This window comes from Salvia miltiorrhiza, chromosome 7 (assembly GCF_028751815.1).
Source record: "Salvia miltiorrhiza cultivar Shanhuang (shh) chromosome 7, IMPLAD_Smil_shh, whole genome shotgun sequence".
Lineage (NCBI taxonomy): Eukaryota > Viridiplantae > Streptophyta > Magnoliopsida > Lamiales > Lamiaceae > Salvia > Salvia miltiorrhiza.
The window spans coordinates 20,517,747-20,532,447 of NC_080393.1; the positions used below are offsets into that span (position 1 = coordinate 20,517,747).

Consider the following 14,701-nt stretch of genomic DNA (forward strand, 5'->3'; position numbering starts at 1 on the left):
GACAAACCAATTAAATTTAAGAGTGATTCTAATAACTAATTGCAACAAATAAAAGAGTAATTAACCTTTATTGTTTTAATATTAAATTAATACACTGAGCATCTATGACTGATAAGAATATGTTTGGCAAAGAATGTAAGAAAAAGTATTGCTTGCTGACGATTACAAATGAAATGAAAAATGTAGAAGATCAGACCACTTAAATTTGTTGTTGCCGCTAAGAACTGGCCCAAAGACCACCGACCAAGAACCAAGTCCAAGTTTGAGGGGTCGGGCGAGCGGCATCGGCGTGCATGTGGACTTTGCAATCCATTAATTGTGCACATAATTTTGTTACATGTATGTAATAACTTAGATATTGGATTAATTAGTGTTAACTAATCAATGAGTGATAAGCATAAATATCTCTTTAATGCTGATCATTTTCCCACAACTCTATATTTCGAGTAACAAACTTTAAATAATTATTTCACTGACCGAAAATTGATTTTGAGTCAATAAATATACTACGATCATCTATGCAAAACATAGATGGATCGTGCATCATTTAATTATACTAAATTAAATATTTTTATTATTAAAATTGGTCAAATATTAGAAGATTCATAACTAATTTCCTACAAAGAAGACATGTAGCACGATTTTGAAGTTACAAATAGGGGGTGGGCAAAAAATCCGAAACCGAATAACCGAACCGATCCAAACCAAAATTTTAAAATATGGTTCGGTTTTTCGATTTTTCGGTTCGATTCGATTTTTTTATAAAATTTTGATTTTTCGGTTCGGTTCGGATTTTTTAAAACCGAACAAAACCGAAAAATCGAATTATATTTATAATATATATATATATATATATAAAATATTTAATTACATATATAATGTCACGACCGGACTTAACTAAGGATAGGTAAGCCGGGAAACCGTGACCAGGGAAGGGAAATTAGGAGAGGGAACAGAAAGGGGTGATAAATAATTATAAAGGAATTAAATTAAGATTAAGATATAATATGAGAATAAGTCACACATATATAGATAATAGCGAGTAATCGGTCATGAGTATCCGATTTAAGTGTTTATACAATAACTTGATTTGACAATCCAACATAATAGGATAAACTACATCATAACTGAGTGTTCGCAGCGGAAATGAGAACGTGATACATGTATGAAGACATGTATCGCCAAGAGTTTATTTAGTAAATATGACAAAGCTCCGCACGACACCCCATCATCACTCATCACTGCTCAACCTGCACATTTAGAAATACATGCAGGGCTGAGTACAAAGTACTCAGTAGACATATGCCGAAAATCATATACATATTAATAAACTATAAATTGTCATGCCATTTCAAAAGTATAACCAGGGATTTTTACTTATAAAGGCCCAGGCATACTAAATTCGTTTGTGATTCTAAAGTTCGACTGATCAGTCTAAGTTCTTTTGTATTCTATCATATCTGAAGCTATGTGCCGGAGAGGTGGCCACCCCTCACGGACACTTGACCGGCCAACTCGCTCGATGACTCACGGTCACTGTGTACACTAATCCCGGCAGGATAGCTATCCGCTCAGGATCCGAATTCGATTATAAACAAGCAGATAGATATCATACTAAAATCTAAAACATTTATGGCAAGACAATAGTTGAAATAATTTCAATTCAAATATTCCTGAAAATAATAACTTGCTCGAATGTAAACATTTACTTTGCTGGATATATATATGAAAGTAATGCCTACCTGTTGTAGAGTTTCGCTACTAAGGCAGTGATTCTCCCGATAGCACCGACTCCCACACTTGACCTTTTATTAGGAATATAAGGTAAGTCGTTTGGGAATCCTTAATAATGAGAATGCATGTTTACTATGAAGTCCTTATTAACCGGAAATTATTATTCTAAGATAATAACTCGAGTAGTTTTATTAATAATCATGACTATGATTATATAACAAAACTAAATTAAAGACTTGACTAACGAGTTAGATTAATAGCACATGTTAATAATAATCTAATTTAAGGAAATAATTAATAGACTAAGTAATATGAAACATGATTCCCTTAAATCAATAAATAACTCTCATCTAGATTAGTCCATAATAAAGACAATAAGTCTAATTAATGGAATAATCCATTCTAATTAGAAGTAATAAAATAAAATAGGGTTTCAATAATTAACTACTTAAAGGAACTAAGTAATTAGTAAAACTTAGTCAAATTACCAATTAATCAAGGCTTAATTAAAATAAATTAAAAGACCATAAATTAAATAAATGAAATCTGTTAGCCCATTTTTTTATAAATAAAACTAGCCCAAGATTCTGAAGCCTAAAAAAAACGCAGCCCAATTTCAGTTTTGTTTTAAAACCTTGGCCCAAAGTGGAGGCCCAAATTTAAGCCTATTTACCTCTCTCTCTCTCTCTCTCTACGTCTCTTATCCCACTCTCTCTCTTCAAAGAAACGCACACACACAGACGCACATCTCATTCTCTCACGCGATCTGTCGCCGCCGCCTGAGACCGGCGAAGGATCCGTCGTCGCGCCGTCACCCGCTCCGCCTGTAATCTCCCAGTGAAACCGCCGCCGTCTGGAGCCATCGCCGCCGTCTGGAGCAGCTGCCATCGTCTGGAGCTGCTGTTGCTTCGCCTGGAGTCGCCGCCAACTTCTGTTGTTTCGCCGGAGTCGTGGCCTGGAGTTGCTGCTGCTCGTTCGGTGGTCAGCGGCTCGTTAGGGGAGCGCCGTCGTCGGCCGCTGCTGTTGGCAGCAAGAGCCCGACAGCCGCCTCTCCCGGAGCTGCCGTCGCCGTGAGTCGCAGAGCTCCGACAGTCCACCATCCGCTCTCTCTCGTTTTATCACTCACGATAGGTTTGTAATTTGAAATAATTTACAAAAACTCAAATGGTGTAAAGACTTGATTTTTAGCTGGAAACTTGGTTTTCTGTCCTCTAGTTTAGAATTTCTTTTGAATGAAAGCAGAGCACATTTATATACATATATTCTAAGTCCTCTGTTCATTTCGAATATCACGAAAATAATTCTATATATGAATGATGAAGCTAGTGAGTTATAGAATGTGAAACCTTGAAGAAAGCTTTCTGATTTTCGTTGTTGTTCTGGAGTTCGATTGGTTTTGTGTTGGCTGCGAGAATGATTCAAGAATAAGGTTATTGAATGAGAAGCTGTTAAGGAAGTGCATAAGAAGTGAAGTTTATTTACCTTTCTCTGCACGGGTGTGGTTCTTGCTAGAGTGAAGTGAGTTGTGTGTTAACTGATATGCTATTTATAAGTGGATTCCGTAGACAATGGAAATTATGAAGGTTGAAATTTGTGTAGGGAGTAGGAGGATTTGCAGCCTTTGAGAAGAATGCGGATCATGCCGTAGAGAGTTGAGGTGATTTGAGATGTCAGCAGACTTTGAAAAACAAATTTGCAGCTTTTGAACAGAAAGATTTGCTACACTAGAAAATCTGTAGCTTTTGAAAAAAAAGGTGGCTGAAGTAATGAGGTGTTAGAGGGGATGGTGGAATAGTGTAGGATTTTGATGTGACTATGTATCGAGATCTAATTTCTCATAGTTCGGACTTGTTTGTGTAATAATTCTCCAGTTCTTGTTAATAAAATACTCGTCGTATATATTAAATCCTCAAACTTGGGATTTAATACGTGAAAGTCGGAATTAATTCGCGACTTAATACTAAACACATATAGCGTGAAATAATAAAATTATTAATCATATAAGCTCAAGTTATAATTCTAACAATTCGATTTAAGTAACACGATTTATGAAATCGGTTATAAATCTAAAATTTCTAATACTATTGAATCAATCAACTGGTAATGCAAAGTTTCAAACGTGTAGCTAAACCAATAATTTAATTATTGGTTTGATTCATGACTGAATATTAAATCGCAGCTCTGTATATCTTATACAGACTTTTGCTGAAATAATATTATCTTAACAAAATAGTCACAATAAATAATTAAAAGAATTTTATAACTAATTCACATATTTAATCTAATATGTATTTAAAAGAGCGGGGCATTACATATAACTATTATATATTATATAATATTTTAATTATAATTTTATAATATCTAACTTCTAATATTTGTTTAATTTTATAGTTTTTTTTGTTTTTTTTTCAGAATTTTCGTTTTTTTTGTCAAAATTTTCGGGTTTTTCAGTTTATTTGGATTAATTTGATTTTTTGGTTCTGTTCGTTTTAATTATAAAAATTTTGGTTAATTCAATTCGATTTGATTTTTTTTAAATAGAATAAAAATATGATTTAATTTGATGATACTTGGGGCAAAACATAATGACGATGATTATTGATTGACGAGTTGCGCTGGAAATTAGATATCTCTTAGATATTATCATGGGACCTTTTTAGCCTAATTTTCCAATTGTGGATTTTAACTTCCACCCACTGTATGTGCTCATCAATCAATAAGTAATTTTAACAAAGCCACGCTTACATAATAAAATTTACACAAATTAGAAAAATAAATTAAACCAAGCATAACATGATTCCATATTTCGAATGAAAATAATATTAATCATCACTAAAACTAATCAGTGGAAGCATAACAAATAAGGATGGAGGCCGTTTGTTTGTAAAATTTTAAAGTTCGCTCACACTTTTATTGATTTTGTCAATGTCAATTCTTTCCAATTGTATTTCTTATTTCTACTTTCTATCACTACAAAAAAAAGCGAAAATACCGACGGAATTTACCGGCGACGGAGCGAAAATACCGATAGAATTTACTGGCAACGGCTCCGTCGCAGTAATTACCGGCGGCACATCGGCGGTGAGGGACGCGACCCGTCTTTTTAAAAATTTCTGATGAAATATCGTCAGTAAAATTACCTCCGGTGATCACCGGCGGCACCACCGCCGGTAACCAAGCCGGCCGCCACTAATAAATATTATTTGATTTTTTTTTAAATACCGGCTGCTTGCCTCCAATCATAAACTCAATTTTCAGTTTCTAAAGTGTCACATCAACTTTAGAAACTCACCTACTTTTTTTCTTACATCTCCTCCAATAACAAACTAGTTTCTTACTTTTTAAGGGTCCCACTATAATACATACTCCATTTATATATCTATATATACATTAATTTTATTTAAATTATAATTTGTATATTATTTACATATTTTAATTATATATTTAAATTAAATTTTGTATTTAAATTATCTAATCTAATAAAATAAAATGACTTTATAATTCCAAATAATAATTAAAATTATATTAGTAATTCGAAATTACATTATCTAATATAATAAAATAAAATGATTTAATTTCTTTCCATTCTCTCAAATAGAATATTCAACTATTTATATATGTTGATAAAAAAGATAAATAAATATATATATATAAAATATCACATACTAAATGTTTATTTATTTAATTCAATTCAACATATTAATTCCATTTCTTTTTCGAAAGTAAATATATTTGAAACACACAATTTATTATTATTATTATTATTATTATTATTATTATTATTATTATTATTATTATTATTATTATTATTATTATTATTATTATTATTATTATTATTATTATTGTTGTTGTTGTTGTTGTTGTTGTTGTTGTTGTTGTTGGAAATATGATTTAAGACCATGGCTGAAAATTAGTATTTAATTAAATATTTATTATTTAATTAAAATAATGATTGGATGTTAATCTACGTCTCGAGTAGATGAACGTAGTATACTTGATATCTCAAAACCGATTTCGGTTGTATTTTAAAGTTTGGATGTTGTATCCGATTTATGGTGCTAAACGAGACGTTGTTGTTTTACCTTTGGGGAAGAATTGCCAAACCGTGAGCACACTACAAAAAAAGTTCATATTAGTGATATAAGGCTTGGTAGCTAATTGACAAACATGGTTTTCGTACCTCAATTCCACATGATTTGTTGTCATTTTCCTTCATGTTTTGTTTGCCAATGCGTGTTTGTACCATAATGTTGAGTTTTATGAAGATTTGATGTCTTGGTGTAGTTTTGGAGTAATTTCAGGAAAAATCAAGGATTAATTGGAGGATTTTGAAGATATGAGATTGAAGTACGTCTCGAGAGGAATCCGTGAGCGCAAACGGCGACCAAATCCGAGTCCGGACGAGGGAGAACGGAGCAAAACGAGCGGACTGTGCAAAACGCCCAGTACCCCGCGGTCACCACCCGCGGCCGCGGGGTAAGACCGCGGGTCAGCTGTTCCCGACTCAGGAGACACCCGCGGTCACCACCCGCGGCCGCGGGGCGGGACCGCGGGTCCCCTGACTCTCCCCCACGTTTGCCGGCCGCGGGCGCGGGCCATGACCGCGGGAAAAGAGCGGAGTCGCGTTTTTCAGCCCTTAAACCCCATTTTCCCCCTTTTTCTCTCATTATTCTTCTTCTCCATCACTCATCTTCCCCAACACTCCACACACTAAACCCTAGCCTCCTTTAACACACCCATCTACCATTGAAGACCATTGAAGAGAAGAGAAGGAAGAAGAAGCTCATAAATAGGATTTGTCATTTCTTACTCTCTCTTTCATTATGTACACCTTTAACTTTGATTTATTATGTTTGAACATGTTAGGCTAAATTTCTCTTTGATTTGGGGATTAGGCTAGATGATTATTGTAATGGATTGATTATTTATGCTCAATATAAATCTTGTTTGTTCATTTGCACATTATCTTTTCAAACCCTTGATTTATTTCTTGTATGGATTGTTGGCCACATTCTATGCATTTCTAATTTGCACTTTGAATCGGGAGAGGATAATTGCAATAGATAAGGTGTTTGAAACATATCAATTCGATAACCGGGAGGTTGAGAGTTGGGTGAGAGTATGTCGATCTTTGTGTGCTTTTGGGAGTTATAGGTTAGAAGTTGACCGGGGACGACAACTATGACCCGTAATCTACCGCTCTAGTCGTCCGGGAGGGGGCTAGAACTAGTTGGGAGATCACTCTAGATAATTAGGATTGTCAAGATTAATATTGAGCTATAATTGAAGTCTTTTGCTTAATCATCGATGCCTAGTCCCTAAATCGCCTTAATCATCTTATTAATCCACTTTGCTTACTTGTTTTTATTTGTCTTTACACTTGTTAAGTATTTAGTTACATAATCAAACCAATCACTCCTTCGTTTAGTCTAAATAGCTCTAGCATAATGAATTAGGATAATCACTAGATTGAACTACTAATCCTTGTGGGATACGACCTTGCTTCCATATATTACAACTACCCGTATACTTGCGGCGTGGTGAAAATATTAGCGAACAAGTTTTTGGCGCCGTTGCCGGGGATTGGTTGAGTTTTTACTTTTGATATTGTGAAAAGTTGTTTTTATCTAATTTAGATATTGTTTTTATGTTTGTTTATTTATATGTTTATTTATTTTTGTTAGAGAAAATTGCTCCACAACCGTAAAAGCGGCACCAAAAATGGATGATGGAAGGAATGAGTTGGTTGAGCAACTCCAACTACAATTGGCGTTGATGCAACTTAAGTTGCGTGTTTTGGAAGCCAAAAGAAATTGTAGGCAACCAATGATCCAAAAAGCCTTCCAACCAACACCTTCCTATGGTGAGTATTATGACATGGGGTGCAATGCCATGGAGTGGCAATCACCATTGGAGTATGAGGACCATTTCAATAGTTGGAATTATGAAAATTCTTATTCCACTCAAGAAGGCTTCCAAGGGAGAAATCGATACTATCAAGTGGAGAAATCGAATTCGAAAGACGATCTCCTACAATGCTTCTTAACTACACAAGCTTGGATAGAAAAAAGTCTAGCAAAATCGGAGGTTATGCTAGATGAGCAAATGAGGTCTTTGGCTACCACTATGGAAAATCAAAAGCGAATTGATGATTTGTGCATGGCCATTAGCCTACGGAATGGAACCTTGTATGAGGAACCAATGCCGATGCTAAGTGAAGAGCCTCAAGAAGTTGAAGAAGAGTATAAAGAAGATGAGGATCAATTCTCCAAACCCCTTGAAGTTGAGAGCCCAACTTTTCCAACGCAACCTCTACAATTCCAAAAAGATGAAGATTTCACAAGCTTTAAAGAATGCAAAGTCAAAAATTTTGTCGATCCTTACCTCGACATGGGCGATTCTATGAAGGCTTGCTTCTTTCACTTTTATTTATCTTCATCTTTTGATTTTCATTTTGATTTATCTAATAAGGAATTGTTTGAGTGTTGTGGTACTTTAGATGGTGAACGAGATTACCATGACGCCCGTGATGTCTCAAGAATTGCAAAACCACCATATTTTTGGGTCGCGGTGGATGAAGCATGCAAATTTGATGAGAAATGGCCACCGCCTAAGCCTCCACCTCGCTTGTGAGTACGAGACAAGTAACCATTTTCTCCTTCATCCAAACTTATTTCTCCTTTGTGTGAAATAAGTTTGGGGGAGGGTGAAGATGGGTTACTTATCTCGTTTATCCGTTGTTTATTTATTTAGTTAGTTTAGTTTTCGAATAATGAGATTTTGTCTCTTTTCTTGAGCTTTTCCATGTCTCTTGAGTTTGAGCTTGATTGTTGAAAAACATGAGTTGGATGAAATGTGTGTTGGGCTTATGATATGAATGTTGTTTTTGAAAAGAATTTGTTGTGTTTCACTTGTTGATTTTGCATGTAGAGTTTGAACTTGTGACAAATGAGCTAAATGTTGTACCTCCAAGAACTTGAAAACGAAAATGAGCTTGTGAGAATTGAGCCTTTGATTGTCATATATTTACAATCTCATTTTGTTCTTGAGTGTAAATCATTTGAGCATGTGTGTTGATCTCTAGAACTTGCCATGAGTCCTCTCTTGAAAATAAAAGTAGATGTGTTGTTAATATTGAAGTGATTTAAGGCCATCCTTGTTAGCCACTTGACTTAAATTGTGTCCAAATTCTCATATGATCCTAGTTTACCCTCTTTGTGCCTTGTAGCATTTCTTTGAATTAACCAATGATGGGTAGAACTTAGATTGTTAGTGGTTACTTTGATGAAAATGTTTGGAAATGATTGAAATTGCTTATCAAGCTTTGATTGAGTGAAAATCACTAGTCCCCTATGAGCTTAAAAAGAAAAAGAAAAAAAAAAGAAAAAAAAAATGAAAATGAATGTGAATAAAATAGCACAAAGGGGAGTGATTTGCCTTTTGAATCATGGTCTTGATAAGTATTCATAGGGTGAAAAGGAAGAAAAGTGGGGATATTGGTTGATTGATTAGAAAAGAACAATGGTGAATATGACATATTCAATTTGGGAATTGTATGGGATATGAGTCACTTTGCCTATAAACACCTCACCTCACCAAAGAGCCCTCATTGCAACCTAAAGAAAAGCCCTTGTTGATCATTATTTATAACACATTGAAGTATAGAGAGTTAGGATAAATGGCAAGCTTATGGTAGATTGCATACATTGTTTCAATTTGAGTGCAAACACGCCCAATCTAAACACTTGAGAGTTGAGTGCATCATTGAAACATCCACATTTGTGAGGATTCAAGCTTGGAGGCCATAATATTGAACTCTTCATCACTTGTGATTTCTTGGAATGCATTTCTACTTGTGATACACTTTTGAAAGATTTTTGAAATTGTTGAAGCCCTTGAAATGACACCAATTCATTCTCACATGTTTGTTATCTTTTATTTCTCTTCTCTTTGTTGTTTGGGGACAAACAACGCTTTAAGTTTGGGGGCTTGACAAACATGGTTTTCGTACCTCAATTCCACATGATTTGTTGTCATTTTCCTTCATGTTTTGTTTGCCAATGCGTGTTTGTACCATAATGTTGAGTTTTATGAAGATTTGATGTCTTGGTGTAGTTTTGGAGTAATTTCAGGAAAAATCAAGGATTAATTGGAGGATTTTGAAGATATGAGATTGAAGTACGTCTCGAGAGGAATCCGTGAGCGCAAACGGTGACCAAATCCGAGTCCGGACGAGGGAGAACGGAGCAAAACGAGCGGACTGTGCAAAACGCCCAGTACCCCGCGGTCACCACCCGCGGCCGCGGGGTAAGACCGCGGGTCAGCTGTTCCCGACTCAGGAGACACCCGCGGTCACCACCCGCGGCCGCGGGGCGGGACCGCGGGTCCCCTGACTCTCCCCCACGTTTGCCGGCCGCGGGCGCGGGCCATGACCGCGGGAAAAGAGCGGAGTCGCGTTTTTCAGCCCTTAAACCCCATTTTCCCCCTTTTTCTCTCATTATTCTTCTTCTCCATCACTCATCTTCCCCAACACTCCACACACTAAACCCTAGCCTCCTTTAACACACCCATCTACCATTGAAGACCATTGAAGAGAAGAGAAGGAAGAAGAAGCTCATAAATAGGATTTGTCATTTCTTACTCTCTCTTTCATTATGTACACCTTTAACTTTGATTTATTGTGTTTGAACATGTTAGGCTAAATTTCTCTTTGATTTGGGGATTAGGCTAGATGATTATTGTAATGGATTGATTATTTATGCTCAATATAAATCTTGTTTGTTCATTTGCACATTATCTTTTCAAACCCTTGATTTATTTCTTGTATGGATTGTTGGCCACATTCTATGCATTTCTAATTTGCACTTTGAATCGGGAGAGGATAATTGCAATAGATAAGGTGTTTGAAACATATCAATTCGATAACCGGGAGGTTGAGAGTTGGGTGAGAGTATGTCGATCTTTGTGTGCTTTTGGGAGTTATAGGTTAGAAGTTGACCGGGGACGACAACTATGACCCGTAATCTACCGCTCTAGTCGTCCGGGAGGGGGCTAGCACTAGTTGGGAGATCACTCTAGATAATTAGGATTGTCAAGATTAATATTGAGCTATAATTGAAGTCTTTTGCTTAATCATCGATGCCTAGTCCCTAAATCGCCTTAATCATCTTATTAATCCACTTTGCTTACTTGTTTTTATTTGTCTTTACACTTGTTAAGTATTTAGTTACATAATCAAACCAATCACTCCTTCGTTTAGTCTAAATAGCTCTAGCATAATGAATTAGGATAATCACTAGATTGAACTACTAATCCTTGTGGGATACGACCTTGCTTCCATATATTACAACTACCCGTATACTTGCGGCGTGGTGAAAATATTAGCGAACACTAATATTCGTGTCATAAAAGTTAGTGGCGTTTGAAAGTGTAACTATTAGTGATTAGCTATATCATCAAATGTCACTAATTTTTGTGACACACAAAATAGCTACCAAACCTCATGTCACTAATGGAACTTTTTTTTGTAGTGGCACTACCGGGGTGAAATTCTTCTTGCGGGAAGACACTATCTCAACTCGGCATTTTCCAGTTTGTTTTCTAGTTTCTTTGTAATTCAGTTTGCTCCTCCATGTTATTTCTAATCTGTCTATTTCTTTAGTTCAGATTTTCGTTCATTTGTTTAATTTTTGAGTTGTAAAAGTTCTTGAACGTGTACCCGATGCTTACAATTATTATTATTAAAACGATTTTTTCCTTCATCTTGAGGCGTTTCATGAATACGTCGTTGCTATTTTACTTGGACCGATTCTGAAAAAGACTAGGTATTTTAAATTGTTTGCTTATGCTGGCAAAGTTCATAAAACCTTTAAATTTATATTTATATTTTTTTCATTGAACCATAATTTATAAATTAAATTGAAAGAATTTAGTGCTCCAAATTATCACAAGTTATTACGCAGCGAAAATTAAATAACACATGTGATACTTTTTCACATGTTATATGAAGAGTGGATTTTGAAAATAGACACTTTGGAATAGTAAATTTAAAAATTAGCCACTCAGATAAAAAATTTAAAAATTAGTCATACTTATCATTTTACCCTTGCATATAAAAAATTTAAAAATTGTCCGCGAATTCACGACCAGTCGAATTCACAACTATCATTAATTTTGGCTGTGAATTCAAGCTTTAAAACTCGAATTCACAACTGAATAGCTAGTATTGGTTGTGAATTCAAGTTTTAAAGTTTGAATTCACAACTAAAAATAGTGTTGGTCGTGAATTCAAGCTTTAAAACTTAAATTCACGACTAGCATTATTTCTATTTGTGAATTTAGTTGTGCATTCATCGAACTGATGGTGAATTCTAGTTTTAGTTGTGAATTAATAGATCTAGTTGTGAATATATATATATATATATATATATAGGGGGCCGCTCCAATGAGACCCCCTAATTTTAGTGAGATCTAAGGCACGATCTGGTGCGTTTATTTTATCAATCCTATGAGTGATATTGTATCTGGAGGGTGATTTTTTTTTGCAGGGTTCGAATCTTGGAGAGAGCAGAATATTTTAAATTTTGTTATTCATCAGTACATACTGCATTGTTCATCAGTATATACGACCCTGTTCATCAGTATATATGTCTTATTCATTACGAATTTTTAAAATTTTATTTTTCATCAGTATATACATCTTGTTCATTAGATATACGATTTGTTCATTAGTATTATATGTCTTATTCATTGTACTCATGTTACACGAAAAATATGGGGTCTCACTGGAGCGCGTCCATATATATATATATATATATATATATATATATATATATATATATATATATATGGTTGGGTTAAAATAAAAACCACCCTTAAGATAAGAATGGAGAACTAATCTACACCCTTAATCAAATATAATTTAATGGCCACGATTAATTGGTTTAAATATGTGATTAATTATCGAGTTGCACCATAATGTGTAGATGCATTTCATTGTATAATTATCTATATGCACATGAGTAACTTAAGAACATAAATAATATGCACAAAAATGTGAAACTAATATGCACTACAACAAAAAACAATATGCACCATAATACATAATAAGGATATAAAAAAATCGTATAATAAATGCATATCCCACACTACAACACACGTTTTTGATATAAAAGTTGAAATCACATAACAAACACACACATAAACATAATTTGATATACACATTAGCACAAATTTAATAGCATGAATCTACATTAAAAACTTGTTTGTTTATTTTTTCAAAATACCAAACCAATGCTCACGCAATGACAATATATCTCAAAAAAAAAAATTACAGAACTGATTTGCACAGAACCACAAATTAATATGCACTACAATACATACTAAACCGCATTAATCTATCAAACAAGAAGGAATCATTGAATTCATTTATAGCGCAACAACATCAAATTCTACAATTCACCTAACCGGTCTCAACCATTTTGATTGCTAATGGAAGAACAATAAATTAAAATGAAAACATAAAGAAGCAGCAGATTTAAAAACCATACATGAATATCTAAACTCCATAAAAAACGGCACTAAGATAACAGTTAATATTTAACCCCACGTTAATTATAAGAAAAAAATTAATACAAAAAATACAATTAATATCAACCTTTAAATATACCAAAATAAATGGACAAGATTGGTTCTACGTTCTTACGATAAGGATGGTTTTTATTTGAACCTTCCTCTATATAGGGGTGAGCTACCGTGAGAGCACATCTTAAAATAAGAAATAAGAACAATTTTTAATGTATGAATTTTATGTAGAACACGGTATGAATTCACTGTATAAATGTATGAATTATGAAAAATAATTTTTTGCTACCTTTGGGATTCGAACTCAGGATCATAAATTCATCCAACAAGATTACAAATCAATCGTAGATCTTGATGATCTAAGGGCTGAAAATGATTCTTATTTTATATCTTAAGAAATGCTCTTATTTTAGCCATTCTCTCTCTCTCTCTCTCTCTCTCTCTCTCTCTGTATATATATATATATATATATATATATATATATATATATAGGGGAGGGCTAGAATAAAAACACTCTTAAGTGTATAAAATATAAATGATTTTCAGATTTTAGATCATTAAGATCTACGGTTGATTCGTAACCCTGTTGGATGAATTCGTGGTCCCGAGTTCGAATCCCAAAGGTAACAAAAATTTATTTTTCGCAATTCGTAATTCTGTTGGATAAAATTCGTACATTAAAAAATATTTATATTTATATTTTAAGAAGTGTTTCCACTGTAGCCCTCCCCTATATATATATATATATATATATATATATATATATATATGGTTGTGAATTCAAGAATATTAAGTTGTGAATGCATAGATCTAATTGTGAATTCATATATTGTGAATTCAAGAATATTAAGTTGTGAATGCATAGATCTAATTGTGAATTCAAGAATAGTAAATTTTAAATTCATAGATCTAGTTGTTTATTCAAGATTATTAATCAGTTATCACTAAAATCCATGTCATATCATAATCCGAAATTTCATGCCAAAAACTCCATTTTTTTTTTGGGAAATCAGTATCTACAAAAGTTTATAGGAAATCAATAATCAACGGAGAATTTATACTAGCAATCAACGGAGAAATCGAGAATTTATACCAACAATCAACGAAGAAACCGAGAGGAGAGATAGAGATTAAGAGTCAGTAATTTTTTAATTTTAATCTTAGGGCAGTTTAGTCATTTAACATAAAAATTGGTCATTATTTAAATTTTTTATTTGAGTGGGTAAATTTTAAATTTACTATAAAAAATAGGCTAGTTTGATATATTAACTCTTATATGAATATACTCTGTGAGAGTCTCATGCCAAATCCACTATATATGTTTAACAATATTATAAAATACAGTACAAAATCTCTTGGTGATCAATCTTTACAAATTGATCAG

The 14,701-nt window shown here is 33.9% G+C and overlaps 2 long non-coding RNA genes across 3 annotated transcripts; one reads left to right on the forward strand and one right to left on the reverse strand.

Annotated features, from left to right (window-relative positions):
• Window positions 1-1,116: 1,116 nt before the first annotated feature.
• Window positions 1,117-3,340, reverse strand: LOC130993314 (uncharacterized). 2 transcript variants are annotated; one of them, XR_009091630.1, is made up of 4 exons: window positions 3,217-3,340; window positions 3,081-3,139; window positions 1,743-1,805; window positions 1,117-1,250 (listed from the first exon to the last, which is right to left on the reverse strand). It is a non-coding gene; the product is annotated as an uncharacterized LOC130993314 (long non-coding RNA). The 2 variants fall into 2 exon arrangements; XR_009091629.1 differs by having other exon boundaries at window positions 3,081-3,322.
• Window positions 1,245-3,597, forward strand: LOC130993313 (uncharacterized). Its single transcript, XR_009091628.1, has 2 exons — window positions 1,245-2,865; window positions 3,334-3,597. It is a non-coding gene; the product is annotated as an uncharacterized LOC130993313 (long non-coding RNA).
• The last annotated feature ends 11,104 nt before the right edge of the window (window positions 3,598-14,701 follow it).